Source organism: Pelodiscus sinensis, chromosome 31, assembly GCF_049634645.1.
Source record: "Pelodiscus sinensis isolate JC-2024 chromosome 31, ASM4963464v1, whole genome shotgun sequence".
NCBI classification, from domain to species: Eukaryota; Metazoa; Chordata; order Testudines; family Trionychidae; genus Pelodiscus; species Pelodiscus sinensis.
The window spans coordinates 6,922,004-6,939,876 of record NC_134741.1 but is presented as its reverse complement, the minus strand read 5'-3'; the positions used below and the strand labels follow the sequence as shown (position 1 = coordinate 6,939,876).

The 17,873-nt window shown below is 52.1% G+C and overlaps 1 protein-coding gene and 4 non-coding genes across 7 annotated transcripts in view; 2 read left to right on the top strand and 3 right to left on the bottom strand.

The window, feature by feature from the left end:
* The window catches only part of LOC142821516 (uncharacterized), a 369,045-nt gene that overhangs the window by 329,138 nt on the left and 22,034 nt on the right, over positions 1-17,873 (bottom strand). The gene's annotated exons all lie outside the window — the stretch shown is intronic.
* LOC142821717 (small nucleolar RNA U3) lies at positions 839-1,054 on the bottom strand. The gene has a single exon (XR_012898404.1). It is a non-coding gene; the product is annotated as a small nucleolar RNA U3 (small nucleolar RNA).
* TRNAS-UGA (transfer RNA serine (anticodon UGA)) lies at positions 4,224-4,305 on the bottom strand. The gene has a single exon. It is a non-coding gene; the product is annotated as a tRNA-Ser (tRNA).
* TRNAI-AAU (transfer RNA isoleucine (anticodon AAU)) lies at positions 7,400-7,473 on the top strand. The gene has a single exon. It is a non-coding gene; the product is annotated as a tRNA-Ile (tRNA).
* Positions 9,400-9,473, top strand: TRNAT-UGU (transfer RNA threonine (anticodon UGU)). Its single transcript has one exon. It is a non-coding gene; the product is annotated as a tRNA-Thr (tRNA).

Below are 17,873 nucleotides of genomic sequence, written 5' to 3'. Positions count from 1 at the left end.
TTCTGTTCCAGGAGCAGGGTGAGTTTTGTCTTGTGTACCAATATTGAGGTCGTGTGTCTCTGTTCGGGGGTGAGCCCCCGCGGCACCTGCCAGTTCCTAACAAATATCTTAGCTACACGTTATGGGAGAAAGACACTAACCCAAGGGATAATTAACACTGGGCTGCGACTAATCTCTGCCTCCTGCAGGGCCACTAGGGAACAGATGGGAGACAAGGCATGAGGCAGATCCAAGGGGCTGGCTAAATCCAGCGTGAGAAGCAAATGGAAAAAGACCCAGCAGCAGGTGAGAGAACAGCATGAAAACATCAGGATCAAGACCAGAGCAGTTCGGCTATGTCTACATTGGAAAGATTTTGCGCAAAATCTTGCCGCCCGTCTACACTGGCCACGAGTATTTGCACAAGAACACTGAGTTTGTAATGTGCAAAATCAGTGGTTCTTGCGCAAATACTCTGACGCACCCACTCCTGGATAAGCCCTCTTGTGCAAGTATTCTTGCGCAAGAGGGCCAGTGTAGACAGCAACGTTAATTTCTTGCACAGCAAAGCCCAATGGCTAAAATGGCCATCGAACCATCGGAGCTTTCTTAAACAAGAAAGCATCTACATTGGCACAAATGCTTTTGCGCAAAAGCACATGCCAGTGTAGGTGCACTCCTGAACAAATGGTTTAATGCAAAAATTCTTGCGTTAAAAGTATTTGCACAAAGTCATACCAGTGTAGATGTAGCCTACAAGTAAATACAAGAATTAAACAAAAATCAAGACAAAACAATAAAGTGAAATCCCCATTCCTCTCCACTGCAAAATTAATTTTAAACTTTTTGACAGTAGCTAACCACTCAGCCTGTGCTCTCTTCTTCCAGCTTCCCAACAGGAAAGAAAGAACAATCATCAACAGCAGACAGCAATTACACTAAAGCAACACCGTCTGCTTGCTTCATGCTCAGAAAAGAACACTATCACTCATCCTCATGGATAGCGAGACCAACCACTTTCAGCTGCATTTCTCTAGTTACCAACTATAGAAAAGATCCCTGAAAGTACAGTCTTATTAGCACCTGCTTCCCTACACACCCACACTTGTGTGCATTCACTTTTTCCTCATGAGGAATGTTTTCACACAACACTTAGAAAACTAAAGAACAGAAATAATCTCAGCAAATCCCATTCAAACACACTCCACCAGGTTTAGAAATCTGTATATTAGAATATGCTCCATGTCCCTGATTACAGAAACACGCCTCCTGATTAGCATGTGGAGCACCTGGCAGCCAATCAAAATCTCCTGGGCTACGTCTACACTGGCACCCTTTTCCGGAAAAGGGATGCAGATGAGCCAAGTCAGAATTGCAGATGCAGCGGGGATTTAAATTTTCCCCGCTGCATTTGCATGAACATGGCTGCTGCTTTTTTCCGGCTTGGGGCTTTGCTGGAAAAAAGCGCCAGTCTAGACGGGATCTTCGGAAAATAAAGCCTTTTCCAGAAGATACCTTATTCCTCTTAAAATCTGGAAAATTTAAATCCCCGCTGCATTTGCAATTCTGACTTGGCTCATCTGCATCCCTTTTCCGGAAAAGGGTGCCAGAGTGGACACAGCCCTGCTGTTTCTTCCTGAAACTGCAGTTCCTGGGGCTCCTCTAAGTCAGTGGTAACAAACTGCCAGTCCGCAGACCAGCAAGGGGCCAAGAAGCCCTGCCTGCTGGGCAGAGGTGGAAAGTAATAAAGTAGAAATACTTGATCACGCTACTCAAGACTTTTTTTGGGTATTTGTACTTTACTCAAGTAATTTATTTTTGTCACACTTTGATTTTTATTCAAATTATTTTATTTCTTTTAGACAATATTGTACTTTTTACTCCACTCCCATTTCCAGAGGTGCTGGGTTACTCACGACTCGCATCATTCTGATTTGCTAAAGCCCAGTTGCATGTGCAAGCACCAGGCATCCAAAAAACAGCCAATCCACAAGCACAATGCCCCTGCCAAGGAAGAAGCCTTTTAATAGCTGCTCCAACACCTTGTCATTCAAACCCAGTATCCCTGCAGGCCCTGCCAGCCTGAGACCTGAGCGAGCAGGGCGGCTGCCCAGGGCTCCGTGCTGAGGGGGTGATATGAGCAGTCTCATGTGACCTTACCTGGGGCCAGGCAGCTAAACAGGAGGGAACCCAGCAGCCGGGGTCAGGGGGGACAGAGGCACTTACTTGTGCCAGGTGAATCCTCTGTTCTGGGGGGAGCAGCAGCAGGGTGGGTGGGTGCCGGGGGTAGGGGCTCCCCATTCCCCCTGGGACAGAGGCCCCTGTGGAAGCCCTGTGGGGGGAGGTGAGGCAGGCTGTGCTGGAAGAGGCTGGGGGTGGGTGGCTGAGGGGGGTGGGGATTGAAGAAGCGTCTGTGTGGGCACTTGGGCAGCCAGCTCGTCAGTGAGCAGCAGAGCACACGGGCCCGTCACCCCACAGCCGAGCCCCCAGCTGCTCTCCCAGGGCTGTGGCCGACCAGCCTGCACTGCTGCCAGCCCGTGCTCAGCTTTGCCAGCGACCTGCCCAGCCGCCTCCCTGCCAGGGGCTGCAGACGTGTCTGCTGGGGTAGAGGGGAGGGACGTGTCTGCCCAGCCAATGTGAGGGGTGCGCCTTTGGGACAGAGAATTTTTGTCCCTTCTCTTCATTTCTTGTTTGGCCTCAGCGGCCTAATGGACAAGGCACTAGCTTCTGGAGCCAGGGGTTGTGGGTTCAAGTCCCACCTGGGGTATGGAACTGTGACCTTCGGAGGGTTGATTGGGAAGCCCATGGGAACTGGGAGATGGTTCCCCAAGAAGTGTCACATCCCATAGGACAGCAGCTGTCTAGTCCCACCGGCTCCAGAAGTGACTCAGATGGAGAGAGGGGAGTGACTCAGATGGAGAGAGGGGGCTGGAACAGAGCAGGGTCTGTTGGGTGACAAGGCAGAGCGTGAGGAGGAGCAGTTCTGGCAGAGGCTGAGTGGGAGCAAGGGGGGAGCTACTTTGGCGAGGCCCCTTTCCAAAGCCTTTGAGCACGGGGCTGGCATTGGGGGGAGGAGGCTGGGCTAGGAAGGGGCTGTTCTCCCTGCTCTTCCAACCTAGGCAAAGCAGCCTGCCCCAGGCACCTTCCATAGCTCAGCTGGCGGAGCAGAGGCCTGTAGCTGGTGCTCAGCAAGTGTCCTTAGGTTGCTGATTCAACTCCAGCTCAAAGGACCAGGCGGCTGCCTTGGGTCTGTCTCCTCAAAGCCAGATGCTACAATTGACAAAACGGTTTTGGGTTTTTGGGTTCCGACTGCCAATCAAGTGTCTTGGGCTGCACAGGCCTTGAGTCATGGCAAGAGCTGGAGGGGAACGGTGAACGGCTGCACTTTGGAATGGGAACATGTTCTCTGGAACCATAAAGTAGAACAGTTTGAGGGCTGCTTTCAAGGAGGGCACCATGGCTTAGCTGGTTAAAGCACCTGTCTTGTAAATAGAAGATTGTGGTTTCAATTCCCAGGGGTACCTTGTGGTGAGGCCAATGTGGTGAGGCCAATGTGTCTCTTCTTTCCACCATATCCCAACACATATCTGGAGTTGGTTTTACCGTTTGCTGGTGTCCTCACAGAGGCAGGAGGATGGCAGCAAAGAGCAGGCGCAGTGTGTATTGGTGCAGGTGCCCTCTGGGTTTGATTTAGAGAGTCTTATCTAGACTTGCTAAATCAAACTCTGGGAGATGGATTGCAGCAGAAATCTCCACCTGAGTGAAGACATGGCCTAATGGTGCAATTAGTTAGATACTGACCACAGCCAGTCTGAGCCATTCTAGTGCTCCGGGCATGTGGCACTGCCCCCATGCTCATGGTGCGTGTGCGGCTCCACCCTGGGTGCACAGTGCATATACAGCCCCTCCCCCTCCATGCATGGAGCTTGTGGTAGCAGGATGCTCTTGTGCTGCACAGCCTGGCCCTGCCACCACCGCTGGCGTGCAACCCAGGATCCCCTGGGGCAGGCCATGCAGAGCCCCACAGCTGCATGGGGAAGGGCCCTGCTGACAGGTGCGGTGGAGGTTAATGCAGCCCCAGGGAACTGCAGCCTGCCAGGAGCCAGGCAGGTAGTGCCTGATGGCAGCTGCCCCACTAGCTCAACCCTTAATCCAGTCCTCATGCCAACAGTAACAGCCCCACTGCTGGTAACTCACAGAGGCCTGCGCTGCCCAAGGAAGAGGTGTGGGCAAAACACAGACCTCGCTGTGAGCAGGATTTGAACCTGCACAGGGAAACCCTATTGGATTTCAAGTCCAACGCCTTAACCACTCGGCCATCACAGCTCTGGGAAAAAAAGGATCCAGGGAAACTGGTAAATAATCCCAGTGCACAGCCCTAATGTCACCTGCCACAGAGTTCACACAGCAAACCATTGCAACAGCTGTGCAGAGGAGTCCTGGCAGTTCTGCTCTTAGGCTGCCTTGGAGGTGAGTTCTGCTTCAAGGTCTTCTCTCCTCCTTCTTGGTCTTCCTTTCCCTTTTCCTTCCTCTTCTCTTCTCCCCTTTTCCTTCTTCTTGCTGGTGTCCTTCTTGGATCCCAGTTTATAAAGAGAAATTAAAGTACTGCTTAGTTCCATCTTAACCAATTATTTTAGTATAATTTCACTATCCAGTTGGCTAAGATCGAGCGCTTCCAGCTTCTTGGAGAGCCATGTCACAGGCACAAGCCCCCAGACACCCCTCTGGCCCTTCCAGGGATACATCGCAGGAGCAAGCAAGTGGCAGCAAGTGCCGGGCACTCTCATGGTAGGGGCCAGAGATAAAGCTGTGGTCCAAGGAGGAGTCTCTGCAGGCCCTGCAGTCTAGGCGGAGGAATGCAGATATTTATGAACAAAGAAAGGCCACCTCCATCCACCCCAGACCAAGTCAGAGCCAAGGTCAAGGAATTGCGGCAGGGGTATGTGAGGACCTGTGAGCGCAGTTCCCGCACTGGGGAAGCACCTTAGGCACTGTGCATACTGTGAGGAACTGGACCAAGTCCTGGGGGTTGGGGAACCCTTGTCTCCAGGGACAGTTGTGGAGTCTGGGATGGAGACACCTGGGCAGCACCGGCCGCAGCTTCAGGACAACAAACCTGCTGACCAGCAGCTCCAGGATAAAGAGAAGGAGGATTCCAGGAAAGTTGTGACCCTCCACCTGGAACTGGTCCCCCAGATGCAAGAGGCCTCCCAAATGTCTTCGGGCACCGGGGAGGGAACATCAGGTGAGTGCTGTGAGGTTGCAAAACACACAGGGCAAGCGGGAGCACAGGGGGTGATGCGCTATTGTGACGTGTCATGCTGATCGTAGGTTGGGGGACACCACACATGTCTGACCCCATAGAGGGCCGTCCTCCCCCCACCATGTGTGCAAGGCACCACCTGCTCCTGCAGAATGTGCTGCCAACGGCTAATTTCCTAACACTGGATGCAAGCAAGCAAGCAAGTGTAATGGGGGTGTTGCTCAGTGGTAGAGTAACTGTAGGCAAAGTGGTTCCTTGTTCAACTCCAAATGCCTGCTGAAAGGTTGGTCAACTTCATTGAAACCTTTGCATCTCCAATTGCATCACATTCTGAATTTCTGCTGTGCAGAGATTACTAAATTACTGCAAACCCCTAGGCTGTGTCTACACTGGGCCATTTATTCCAGAAAAGCAGCTACTTTTCTGGAATAACTTGCCAGCTGTCTACACTGGCCCCTTGAATTTCTGGAAAAGCACTGACGATCTACTGTAAAATTGTCAGTGTTTTTCCAGAAAAACTATGCTGCTCCCGTTCAGGCAAAAGTCCTTTTCCGGAAAAACTGTTCCGGAAAAGGGCCAGTGTCGACAGCACAGTAGTCTTTTCTGCAAAAAAGCCCCGATCGCGAAAATGACGATCGGGGCTTCTTTGCGGAAAAGCGCGTCTACATTGGCCACGGACGCTGCTCCGGAAAAAGTGCTTTTCTGGAAAAGCATCCTGCCAATGTAGACGTGCTTTTTCCGGAAATCCTTATAACGGGAAACTGTTCCATTTTAAGCATTTCTGGAAAAGGGTGCCAGTGTAGACGTAGCCCTAATGTGTTTCTGTGTCAATGCACATAAACCAGGCAAACCCATCTCAACTGAAACAAGTTCAAATCTGCTGTGTCTGGTTTCTATTCCCATCAATTCAGCAAGGGTGTGATCTGAAAGTCCTTGGTCTACCTGGGTTGTGCTGTGCAGAAGAACAAGAATCACACCCAGTGGGGGAGGAATGGCCACTATCTTTCAATCTTCCGGAGTTTGATTTAGCAAGTCCAACTAAGACTCACGAAATCAAATTCAGAGGGTACCCCACCAGTTTCCAGTACTTCTGCTCTTTGCTCTCTTTGGGTTCCTGAAGTAGGGACACAGCCAGGCTCAACTGCCAGAGGCCAACTCTCGCTATGTAGGGTATGTTTACACTTGCACCCTCTTTCCAAGAAGGGATGCAAATGTAAAGATTGAAAACTGTAAATGAAGCCACCAGGGATACATACAATGGGCCTGCAGAAAAATGAAACAGCTGAGCACTTTGCAGAGAACAGGCCAGAGCCCTGCTGGGAGAGGCTCCATCATGCACAGACTCTGCGCAGGGCCAGGCTGCTGGGAGGAGGCTCTTGCCACGGACTTTCCTCCCCTCTCTGTTACCTCCTACACCTGGGGCTGAAAGGGACGTGGGCTGCAGGCTGGTCCTGCCCAGCTGCCTTTCCCAGTGGGAGCAGAAAATGCTCATGGAAGGGCTCACACATTGTCCCCAATGCATTCACCTGGGGGGCCTGAATTCTTGCTGCTCCTGGGTTCACCCAAATGCCCCTTCTGGGAGGGGGGCGGGCTCCCCAGCTCACACCCCTCCTGTCACACAAAGCTTGCCAATGGGGTTGATTTTCCTCCATCTCCCCTTGCTTGCTGCTGCGCTAAAAGAAATCCTGAAACCAGCCCCGTCTCCTGTCACTGGAGAGATGGCCCTGTGCTGGGATATGAGAGAGTATCCCAGGGATGCTCGTTGCAGCCCAGGAGAAGAAGGGGGCTCTGGGTGGAAGGAACCCAAGTAAAACAGGTCCCAATGGGCATGAACTGGGCACTAGCTTGGTCCAGTTGAGTGAGGGGAGATTGGTCCCATGGTGTCAAGGGCAGCGCTCAGGACTCTGCTGCTGCTGGCAGGGAAGAAGCTGGGAGGCAAGGTGCTGGCAGCAAGAGATTCCGGCTTCTCTTTGCCCTGGGTCTGCCGGCCGCCAGCCACCTTGACCAACCCTCAAACCAGCTGGACTAGCCAGTGCACATCACAGTGAGTCGCTAGTGACCCTGTCAGAGAAGAGCCATTGGCAGCTGCAGAGACGTCCCTGCTGCTGCCTGAGGCACTTTTCTTGAAAGGGCCACTGGTAAGCTGATTTTTTTGTAGGCTGGCTAGCTCAGTTGGTTAGAGTGTGATGCTAATAACACCAAGGTCATGGGTTCAAACCCCATGCTGGCCACAGGGGTGTTTGGTTTGGTGACTTCCCTTCCTTTAGCTGCCTGCTAGGGACAAGGAAGCAGAAACAAGCAAAAATGTGAGCTGTGCAGGAAGCAGGGCAGAGATCTGGTAGGGGGAGGCTCCAGCCTGCACAGCCCCAGTGGCTAAAAGGGCCTTGGCCTGGCTTCCTGTCCCCAAAAGCAGGGGAACTGATGCCCAAATTCCTGCTGCTGCAGTGGCTACCTCAAGGCACCAGCTGGGGGACAGGGAGACTCAATATGACCGGGAGGCCTGGAGCGTGTGAGCCCTGCACAGAGGCTGCTGCTGGGGGCCTGCTTCAGTGGCCCAGCAGCTCAAGTTCTCCTGAACCAGTTTCTCCCCCTGGAGCCACCCCCCAGCGCTGCTGAGGCCCCTGACATGAGGCAGTGGGACCAAGGCTTTGTCCAAGGATGGTTGTGGAGTTTGTGAGGGAGACACCTGGGCGGCAGCAGCAGCTGCAGCTTCAGGATGACAATGCTGATGACCTGTAGCTCCAGGATGAGGAGGAGGATTCTAGCAGTGTCGTAACCCTACCTTGGAGCCAGCTCCTGGTCTTCCCGCTTCAGCATGACAATCTGCTCCTGCAGGCACCACCTGCTCATGCAGGCAGTGCTGCCAGGTGCTAAGTTCCCAACACTGGGCTGAAAAGTACAACCACTGTCGGGTGTAACGCAGTGGTAGTGTTTGAGTGCCGATTGTAGAGGTCCTTGGTTCAATCTCAAGTGCCCCCTTAAAAAGTTGATTATCCTAAGTGAAACATTTGCACCTCCAGGTGTGTCAGTCATGGATTTCTATTGTACAGGGATTCTTAAAATGTCAGCAAACCCCTCATGTGTTCTTGTGCCAATGCATGTAAACCAGGCAGACGGGTCCCTCAACTGAAACCAGTTCAAACCTGCTGGGTGTCTGGTTTCTATTCCCATCAACTGAGCAAGGCTGAGATCTGAAGGCCCATTGGCTGTTCTGTACAGAAGAACAAGAACCACGTCCAGCTGGAGAGGAATTGCCGTGATCAATCTTCTGGAACTTGATTCAGCCAGTCAAACTAAGACTCACTAAATCAAACCCAGAGGGCACCCCACCAGCATCCTGCACTTCTGCTCTTTGCTCCCTTTGGCTTCCTGCTCTGGGGACAAGGCAAAGTTCAACTGAAGGAAGCCGACTCCAGGTAGAGATGGAGGGATGGTAGGAAAAGCAGGCACATTGGTCAGGCACCGCTGGTTTCATGCACACTCAGCCTCACCTACAGCTGGGAGGCAGTTTGCAGTGAGCTGAAAAGAAACTGGCTAACAGAACCAAGGCTCAGGATATTTCTGGGTCCAGATGTGCAAACAGCTGGCAGCCAAGCTTGTTGCCCTTGTTAGGGGTATGACCAAAACACAGGCCTCAGTGTGAGCAAGATTCAACCCTGAACAGGGAAAAACTTTTGGAGTTTTAAGCCAACTCCTTAACCACTTGGCCATCATTACTGTAAGAGACCATTCTCCTGTACTTATATGTGAACAAAAAATTTGTGACTTGCTCGTTGGCCAATTCAGATTGCTATAGGACAAAGGAATTCTCTCTTAATTTTGTGCCCTCAGGAAGGGACCGACCCAAGGAGGCCGGGCCCCCACCTGGGGTCTCCAACCCAAACTGTGAGACCCAAGGGCTTACAATCCAGATGATCAGTGTTTGCTGCACTTATCCCTTCCCCCAGCAATTCTAAATCTCAAGGCCAACTCTACAGTCCCAGCGGCTGGGGGAGATGGGTATGTTAGAGCCTCTGCCCACTGAGCTGTAGCCTTCTGTGCCCAGGGAGCCAGACACCACCAGGGCTGGAGGGAAATGGGGAATGGCTGCACTTTGGGAGTCAAAGGTGTTGTCTAGGACCATAGAATAGAACAGTTTTAGTAAGTGGCCTCAAGAGGGCATCATGGCTTAGCTGGCTAAAGCACCTGCCTTGTAAACAGGAGATCCTGGGTTCAACTCCCAGTAATGCCTTGCTGTGGCCTTTGTTCACCTTTTCCTATGTCCTTCTGGGACACAGAAGTGGCCTCCCCTGGCCACCCATGGAACTGCTGGTTCAGGGGAGGCTGGTTAGGGAGAAGGAAACCAGAAACCTGGAGCGGGTGCAGACATGACTAGCACTGGCCAGGCAGGGCTCTGACTCCCACTGTAAGTCCCTGGGTACCACACATGGGCCAGTGAGTCCTTCTCCATGGTCGTCCCAGTGCTCTGGGTGCGAGAGACGTGCCTGTAACTCCCTGCTGGGAGCGTGGGCCCTGCCCTGCCTGGTGAGGGAGGGGACAAACACAGTCTGGTTGACAGGGGCTCTGACACTCCAGCATCGGGGTCGTCCAGCCCGTCAGACAGATTTAAACCAGGCCGGTCGGAGCCTCCTGCGCTCGCCAAGGGGGATTCTGCACTTGCTGTCTTGGGAGCCAGGGTCACATTGCCGAGCTCCCCCAGGGATGTCCCACGGCACTACCAGCCCAGCCCCAGCCGCTCTCCCTGCCCTCAGAATGTGGCTGCGTTTTATCCTTCCCCTTCAGTGACAACTGCCCATTCCCCACCAGCCCCAAACCCTGTGGGACCCGCTCCCTTCCCCACAAGCAGTGAGCTCCAGCGCGGCTCCCTGCTGAGGCTACGGCTGTGGGAACAAGCCCCTGGTTTTGGGAGGGAGATGAGATGTCAAGGTGTTGAGTTTCACCCTTTAGGGCAGCTGGAGGTGCCTCCTGAGAGCTGGTTTTCAGAGGGGTGTGATCAGCCCCCCCCCCCCCCCCCCCCCGTGTTTCTGGCTCCTTCCAGCGGCTTGAATCTGGCACCTAAAAATTGAGGAATGTGCATTTGGAAGAGGGAATTTCTGTCTCTGTTATCTTTAGTGTGCCCCAGCAGCTTAATGGACAAAGCAATGGTTTCTTAAACCAGGGATTGGGGATTCAAATCCCATCTGGGTTGACAGTTGTGATGTTTCCTGGTAGGTGTAGAGTCTCTTTGGGTTCCTCTTTGCCATGTTATCTGTGAGATGTTTCAACACTGGGCAAGTGTCCCCTGGAATTGCCATTTCCCCCAGACAGGACCCCTCAGGAGCAGACAGTGACACTGGTGTTAGGCGCAGACAGGAGGAGAGTGTTTCCTAAAAGCTGAGGTGTGCACAGTGAGGTCACTTGCAGAGATGCAGGCGCTGGCGTCTCTGTATGCGCCTTGGCACCTGTTACCCATCGGTACCCACCACCTCTCACCCCCCTGCCAGCACCCAGACAGAAGGCCAGTGCACACAGAGCCAGCGACCATAGCAATGGAGGTGGCTGCAGCACAATTCCAGGCCTGGGGCACATTGAACAATTGTTTGAAATATTTTGAAAACAAAAAAATATGAAAAACTTTAGGCTCCATCTACACTGCAGGCTTCTTGACCAAGAACGGTTTTGGGCCAGAGTTCTTGTGCAAGAGCACATCCACTGCTGTGTGCTTTAGCCCTAAAAGCAAGGCAGGCTAGCTCAGTTATTTGAATGTTAGTTTGCTAAGCCCAGGGTTATGAATTCAATCCTTGAGATAACCATTTAGGTATCTGGGGCATATCTGTCAAGGTTGGTTCTTGGAGCTTCCATTAGCGCAAGGACAGAACTACCTGACCTCTCAAGGCTCCTTCCAGCTCTATGAGATGGTGTATCTCCTTATAAAGAGAATTGTGGACACTCTCTTGTGCAAGAAAGCTCTAGCCATAGGGGTTTCTGGCACAAAAAATCCCTCTTGCCTGTGCACACTGCCTTCTTGTGCAAGAGGGCTTATTCGTTATGGGGAGAGGAATAACTCTTGTGCAAGAAGCCATCTTTTCTAATGGTTTACTGTATATTTTCTTGTGCAAGAATGCACATGCAGGGTAAACACTCCGCTAGTTTTTGCATAAGAACGGCCATTCTTGTGCAAAAAGCTTGCAGTATGAAAAACCTCACACCAACAAGTGCACCCCAGGAGGTCCCATTGACATATGAACTCACATTGCAGGTTTCTAAGTCCTGAATGGTGATTCCAAAATAGTTTATTTCGAACTAGCACGTCTACACTGCAGGGAAACCTCAGTATAGTCTGAGGCAGGCTCCCCACTGTGGACGAGCTGTCTCGATTTAGTCCCTGGGAAGAATAACTCAGAATGGCCCCGGGGAGGGGCTAGTTCAAACTAGCAGCAGTGGCGCAGCTACACAGGCCTTATTTTGAAATAGCTAATTTGGAACAGGCGTTATTCTTTGTAGAATGAGGTTTGCAGAAGTCGGAATAAGTCGCCGGTTACTTCAGAATTATTTCAAAATAACGGAATTGCTGTGTAGACTCTTGCATTGTTGTTGTGGAATAACGGCCATTGTTCCAAAAGAACTTTTGTGTGTGGACAGAACCTGCGCAGCCCAAGAAATGTGATTGGCAGCTCCTCCCCACAATCCTTTTGTCAATTGAAGTGCAGGGCTCTGAAGACATGGACCCAAGGTAACCAGCTTGGTTGCTTTCTGCTAAGGCCACGCTGGAGGGAAAAGAATGGCTCCTTCAAGCTAGAGTTGAACCAGCGACCTAAGGACCATTTACCAAACACATGCTATAGTCTGCTGCTCTGCCAGCTGAGCTATCAAAGTGTCCCTGAACAACATTAGTTTGCCCAGGTTGTCCCTTTTGCAAGTCCCAGGGCACCTGCTCCCCCAAGTAGATGGCATTGCTGATGAGGGGCAGAGGAGCGCAGCAGCTGTCACAGGTACTTCACATGCAGACAGATCCCTTGAGTGAAACCTGAGCTAGACCCATCCATGTCTCAGCAAAAGGAAGAAAGTTGGGTTCTTCTCATGTGTCTTCTTTGTTCCAGAGTCTCTAGGGGTGTGGCACCGAAATCTTTTGTGCTGGCCATAATGTTTTTCCTTTATTTAAAATGAAGTTTGATCAACTAACATGAGACAGTTCAAACGCTTAATCGTTTAATGATTTAAATGAAACTTTTCTCCCCAGCTGCAGCCCTAGCAAAATGGCTGGGGTGTGATTATGTCATTAGTGGCGAGTGTCCATTAGTAACCAAGAGTCCATGGAAAGGTTTGGGGAGGGCAGGGGCTCAGCAAAGGGGTGGGGTGTTGGGGAAGCGATTGGATAGATCCTGGCTTGCCCTGACATTTAAAAGGTGACCCTGGGGCCATGTGGCCCCCTGAGCAGCCGCTGATGTTCCCTTTGTGAGCCCCAGAACCAGCCCTGAGTGAGGGGGGCAGAAGGGGAGCAGCTCACACATGCCAAGGGGCTGGCTGGGAGCAAGACATGAGCCTGCAAGGCAGCAGTGACATCACAAGGAACTTTTACATGACCTCAGCTCATTGGCTGGGAGGCAGTGACCTCACAGAGGGACCATGGCAACAGCCAGGTGGGACAGGCTGCAGGACTGGGGCATCTCAGAGACCCCCATGGCCTGGCTGCCTGGCATCTCCTTTGTGAGGTTTCCCCTTGAGGGCAGAAGGGATTGAGGGTCCCAGCTGGGAGTGTCTCTGTGGAGATTTCCCCTTTCCCAGGCTGCAGTGGGAGGGGCTGGGGCAGGCAGGGATACAGGAGGGGCTGGCACTGAACTGAAGAGAGATCTGAGAGAAGCAAGAGGAAGGGCTGCAAACATCCAATGAGGATGGGATTTGAACCCATGCCTGCAGAGCACAAGGGATTAACAGTCCATCCCCTTAACCACTGGGCCACCTCATCTGAATTGTGTGGGTTTGTTTCAACCTACCCCAAGCCAGCACTACCAGGAACCTTTGTGCCACTTTCTGGCTGGCCGGGGACACCCAGGGCTGGAAGGTTTTGGCTTTTCACAATGTTCCCTGGGCTGTTGTACAAAGCTCAGTGCTGGTAGGAAACCCAAACAACCCCTGGCTACATCTACCCTGCAGACTTCTTGCTCAAGAACTGTTTTGTGCAAGAGTTCTTGTGCAAAACATCTTGTGCAAGAGCACGTCCACACTGCCATGTGCTTTTGGGCAAGAATGTCCGAGGCAGTGTTCACGCTCTCTTGTGCAAGAAAGCTCTGATGGCCATTTTAGCCATAGGGGTGTCTTGCACAAAAAAACTGTTGCCCGTTCATACTACCTTCTTGTGCAAGAGCTCTTGCACAAGAGGGTTTATTCCTCATGGGGAGAGGAATAACTATTGCCCAAGAAGCCCTCTTTTCCTACATTTTGCCGTAAATTTAGTTGCTTAAGAACGCGCGTGCAGTGTAGATGTTTCTCAAATTTTTGCGCAAGAACGGCCATTCTTGAGCAAGAAGCCTGCAGTGTAGATGTAGCCCCTGGGTGCCCAGAGACGGGCTGTCTAGTCACAGTCTGGCTCGGCGCGCTCTCTGCAATGGGAAGATGTCCACGGAGCAGGCAGATGGCAGCAGCACACGGCTCTGGTGGGCCCAGCATCCAGAGGAGCGTTTCTGATATGAGTGTTTACTGACAGTGTCCGTCTCTCGTCTGATTTCTCAGTGAGCTTCCCTCACATCCCCCTGCCGCAATTCCTTGACCTTGGCTCTGACTTGGTCTAGGATGCGGGGGTAGGAGGGAGGTGGCCTTTCTTTGTAAGACCATTGGCCATTTGGCATAAATGTCCATATTCCTCCGCATGGACTGCAGGGCCTGCAGAGACTCCTCCTTGGAACACAGCTCCAAAAGGGTCTTTATCTGTGGCCCAGACAATGACAGTGCCTGGCGTTTGCAGTCCCTTGCTTGATTTGATTCCCAGCCATTTGAAGGTGGAAAGGGAACAGGCGACCTCCTGGGGGAGATCTTATTTAACCCTGAACAACAGGCACAAGTGGATCCCACCCCCAAGGGCTCCCTCTCTCCGCTTTTCATGGGGAGCAGCTCAAACACCCTGTAGTGTGTACTCTCAGATTGCCCCTGTCCCACCTGGCTGTTGTCTTGGACCCTCTGTGAGGTCACTGCCTCCTAACCAATGAGCTGAGGTGCTGCACACGGTGCTTATGATGTCACTGCTGCCTTGCAGGGCTCATGTCCTGCTCCTGGCCAACCCTTTGGCCTGTTTGAGCTGCTCCCCCTGTATCAGCCCTACTCGCTCAGAGTACATCTACACTACAGAAGTAAACAGGGTCTCAACCACTGCTTCCAATACAGCCAGCTGAAAGGGGAGAGCAGTCCTAGGTGTGGGCACACTCCTTCAGTTGTTTAGCCCTGCAAGATACTCAACTATTGATTTGTAAATACAGCTCCTATTGGGCTGGGAAAGGAATCTGGGCTGTGGCTATGTAAATCCAGTTCAGCCAGTGCTATAGGCCTGATGGAGGATCGGTTGTGAGAATGGAATGTGGAGTATTGTAACTAAATTGTCTGTTGTGGGGTCACAAACCATTTTATCTCTAATTGTAGGAATTGTAAAATATGACACCAGTGCTTTCAGGAGAGACACTGTCATTGAAAAAAGTCTGGGATGGACGAGCCTTCCCCTTCCAGACTCAAGTGGAGTGGACTCTGGGTGTGGGGGGAAGGAGCGTGAACCAGCAGGCTACATGTCCTCCAGCCATGAGCTATGAGACGGGTTCATTCTGTCTCTCCCTCCCCCACTACCCATTCTAAGGATAGACCTAAAACAGACTCCTTAAGGAATCTCTTTGTTATTTTGAAATATTATTCCAGTGGGGGCTGGAATCTTTTGTCCAGCCTAGGCGGGGGGCCAAGAGCTGAAATCACCAAGGAAACTGACAAAGAGCAGAAATCACTGGGTTTATCCCAGAGCCAGACCAATCTCAATCATAGAAGCAGCAGCAGGCAGGAGCAAGCAGCCAGCAGGGTGAACGATAGGGGCAAGAGCAGGTAGTTGGTGGGTGGCCAGTAGGAACAGTGGCAGGTGGCCAGCAGGGTAGCTGGTGGGAGTAGCTGGCGGTAAGCCAGTAGGAGCAGTGGCAGGTGGCCAACCGAGTGGGTGAGATGCCTCCTATGCCCACTCCCTCCAATCATGCCTGAGCTCTTATCTGCCCTGAGCAAGGGCAGCAACTGTGAGTGGGGTACAGAGAAAGTTTGGGCATGTGAATGGGACACGTACATTCCTGGACTTACATTGCTGGCAAAGGACATTGCTCAAGCCACTTGAGCCGAGACTTATTTGTGGGTTGGTTCTGAACCCTGCTTGTGGTATTTTCCCAGGCGAATGCCACGTTACTTCTCACCCTCTTTCATTAAAAGTTTCTTTTTTACATTCAGACTCTGTGCTGGCGAGTGGGGAAACATCGCCTCCGCGAGGTGCCCGGGTGGGGAGATGGATTTCCCAGGCTGCTGGGTGGGGGCTCAAGCCAGTTTTGTGTGAGATGAATGAAGAGAAACCCCTAGACATCGAACCCAGCCCTGGCTGCTGCCAGCACTACCTGGCAGAAGAGTTACATTAGCAGGGGGAGTGACCAAAGCACAGGCCTCGCTATGAGCAGGCTTAGAACTTTTTCAGGGAAACCCTATTGGATTTCTAGTCCAACACCTTGACCATTCGGCCATCACAGATGTGAAGACAGCAAAGCCCCAGGGCCAGGGGAACTGGCAGATAATCCCAATGCCCAGGCCTGATGTCACCGGCCACACAAAATTCACACAGCAAACCGGGCTCTTAGAACAGGCAAAGTTTGGGGGCTCGTTGCTGGGCCAAGGGGTGAAGCATCAAACCAGCCCCCTCCTGTGTGGCCTGTGAGTGTTGCTGAATGTGTGCCCCTGGAAACGGGAAACAAAAGGTCTGGGAGCCACACAGAGACCCTGCTGGGCTGAAGTCCCAACGACTCCACTTTGTCTTTGCCTGTGGGCTTGTCTGTCTGCAGCCTGGAAACCTCCTGGCTCCTCAGACCACTGGTCTGGATGGAGCGTTACAGAAGTCGGAATAATGGAATTGCTGTGTAGATGCTCCCATTGTTATTGCAGTGTAATGGCCGTTATGCCCAAGGAATGCTGCTGTGTAGATGCAGCCTGAGAGAAATGCTGAGCAAGGGCTCCTGCAATGTCAGGGGAGTCATTGAAATGAGGTCACTTTTCTAGATATAAAAAGGAAGCCATATCAGGAGTGGGATTTGATCCCACACCTCCATTCAGAGACCAGAACACCCCACTGAGGGAACGATAGGACCTTGCATCTGGTGCCTTAGACCACTCAGCCATCCTGACAACTGTGCAAAGCTTTTCAACCGCAGTTTTCTTACATGTGTGAGTTGCTCGGGAGGCAAAGGGAGCACCTCTCTTTCCCCACCTAACAGCCGCTCTATAGCACAGCTGGGTTTATCCCCACTCACCCTCATCTACCGTTGTGAGGTGTTTTAGGGAGCTGACAGGAAACAGAAGAGGGGAAAACTCTGGCTGGCAGAACCGAGGCCTGGGATTGTCCTGTGCCAGGGAATCTGTGTCAGTGCCCTTGGGGATCCTGAGCAGGGTTGGTACTTGGGGTGGGGCCGGGGGCTGTTCTGAAAGGCTGCAGGCGCCGTTAGACCCTTTTGTCCTTCCCTGTCTCACCCCAGCGCTGAGCAACACTCAGTGTCGGTCTGAGCATCCGTCCTGCTCTGGGACGTGTCTCTGTGGCAGGAACCTGCCCAAGTGACTCTCGCAGTGAGGCCCCTCCCTGGCAGCACCGAGCAGTGAGAGCTGAGTGAAGGGGGAGGCAGGACCAGGAGGAGAAGGCTCCATGACTGTGTCAAAGGGGAATGGACAGTGGGGAATCGTTGCCTCTCCGAGGGGCACAGGCCTGGTGGGTCATTTCCCCAGGTTACTGAGTGGGGGCTGGAGCCAGTTCTGGGTTGTCTCCTTCAACAACCAAACTGAACCAATGGATCTTGTGCCGACCTGACTGCGCACTGGGCTAGTGCTGTGTGTGCCACAGAGCTTCCTGCAGGGCTGCCCACATGGGAGAGGGGAGGGGCAGTTTGAGTCACCCAGCTCCGCCCCTTCTGAAGGGCTTGTGAAAATGGCAGGTGCTGTCTTGGCAGTGAGGGAGAGGTGGGAAAGGGGGCCTGAGTGAACCTCTTGGGTCACAGATGCTGTAACAATGAGGTAAGATGAATGACTTGGCAGATGTCAGGTGAAAACTGAGGCTGGTTTCCCTGACTGGGAATTGAACCCAGGCCTCAGCAGTAAAAGTGCTGAATCCTAACCACTAGACCAGTGGTCTCCAAACTTTTCAGCCCGAGGGCCGCATTAACTATCAAACAGCAGTTCGGGGGCCGACTACACACTTGAGGTCCAAATAAAAAACAATCAAAACATGGATGTTTTTTTAAATTATTTATTTAATATTATTTTATTCAGTTATTATTTAATAACACATTGATACACTACACATGATCACCTGTATTAGTGTGAATGGTGAAATTGTTTCCTGGATGCCAAAATAGCAGACATTTCTGGCTTTAGATTTGTTGTCCCTAAC